Source organism: Schistocerca piceifrons, chromosome 2, assembly GCF_021461385.2.
Source record: "Schistocerca piceifrons isolate TAMUIC-IGC-003096 chromosome 2, iqSchPice1.1, whole genome shotgun sequence".
In the NCBI taxonomy this organism is placed as follows: domain Eukaryota; kingdom Metazoa; phylum Arthropoda; class Insecta; order Orthoptera; family Acrididae; genus Schistocerca; species Schistocerca piceifrons.
In genome coordinates, this window is record NC_060139.1 from 887,334,177 (window position 1) to 887,335,806 (window position 1,630).

Below are 1,630 nucleotides of genomic sequence, written 5' to 3' on the forward strand. Positions count from 1 at the left end.
CGCCAGTTTAACGGAAAAGACGAAACGCTCGACTGGTTGCTATAGTATTAAGCCCACATCATTGCTCACAAAGTATCAGGTACTGTGAAACTGCATTACTTTTTGTCAACATTAGCAAGTGCAGTATTTCGCCTCATTCAGAAATTTTTCCCTAACGCCACTCTGAGTGAAGTTTCCTATGATCAAATGGTTCAAATGGCTCTAAGCTCTATGGGACTTAACATCTGGGGTCATCAGTCCCCTAGACTTAGAACTACTTAAACCTAACTTACCTAAGGACATCACACACATCCATGCCCGAGGCAGCATTCGAACCTGCGACCATAGCAGCAGCGCGGTTCCAGACTGAAGCGCCTAGAACCGCTCGGCCACAGCGGCCGGCTCCTAAGATCAGGTTGCATATTTTCTAACTAGATATTATGACTAACAAGTGAATGTGGTAGCATACAGTTACCAATTCTTTCATTGCAGGAAATGGTCAGAACAAATTTATGACGAGTGGGTAACAGATTTGCAGAGTATGACGAGGAAATCCAAATTCAAATGTGCTTATGGTGCTTCATACTTAAGTTGCCTGTAATTGATGTCAAACTTAGCGAACAGATTTTGCAACAGTCTGATCCATCATTCCAGCATGTAGTGAACATTCTAGGTCAGTATGATTCAGTTGCCGTAGCTTCCGATAAATTTGAGCAGCCACCAATTTGTGTGGTTGAGTCGTCCCTTGCTTAGAACTCGCCCAGTAGGCAGCAACACACGCCACGCCGCATAAACAGTTCTCTAAACAGGCGAGCAGATTTAAGTCATGTCCTCAGTGCTATTCGGCAACGGCCTTGCCGCAGTGGATACACCGGTTCCCGTCAGATCACCGAAGTTAAGCGCTGTCGGCCGTGGTCGGCACTTGGATGGGTGACCATCCGGGCCGCCCTGTGCTATTGCCATTTTTCGGGGTTCACTCAGTCTCGTGATGCCAAGTGAGGAGCTACTTGACCGAATAGTAGCGGCTCCAGTCAAAGAAAACCATCATAACGACCGAGAGCGGTGTGCTGACCACCCCCCCCCCCCCTTCCTACCCGCATCCTCAGCTAAGGATGACACAGCGGTCGGATGGTCCCGATGGGCCACTTGTGGCCTGAAGACGGAGTGCTCAGTGCTATTCACAGCACAAACATCGAGAGTACCCATCGAAACAAGCAGTGTTACGCTTGTGGCAAGAAAGGTCATCTACAATCTGTAAGTTTGCAAAAGCACAAACAAGAATTCTGCCCGCTCACAAAAATCTAGTCACAAGGCCCATGTAATCAGTGCAGTGCATTCAAAGCCTGATGCAAGCATTATCAAAACTAGCAAGCAAACCGTTTCTTCAGTGACACGCGAGTCCAACAAACTTTTTGTTTATTTGCATATTATTGGAAAACGTGAGAAATATCAATTGGACGTAGGTGCCTCTGTTACACTGCTGAATCGTAACACTTACGAACAGTTAGGCTCCCCATATCTGTCTAAAACTAGCACGCACCTGACGGCTTCCCATTCTCGGAAAATGTACTTTGCCTGCCATGTAACACTCGCATACGTGGACTGTGACTTTCACTGTGCTACAATCACTCGATTGTGAGAACATATTTGA

At 46.8% G+C, this 1,630-nt stretch overlaps 1 pseudogene; it reads left to right on the forward strand.

Annotated features, from left to right (window-relative positions):
* Positions 1 to 823: 823 nt before the first annotated feature.
* LOC124778732 lies at positions 824 to 941 on the forward strand (annotated as a pseudogene).
* Positions 942 to 1,630: the final 689 nt, after the last annotated feature.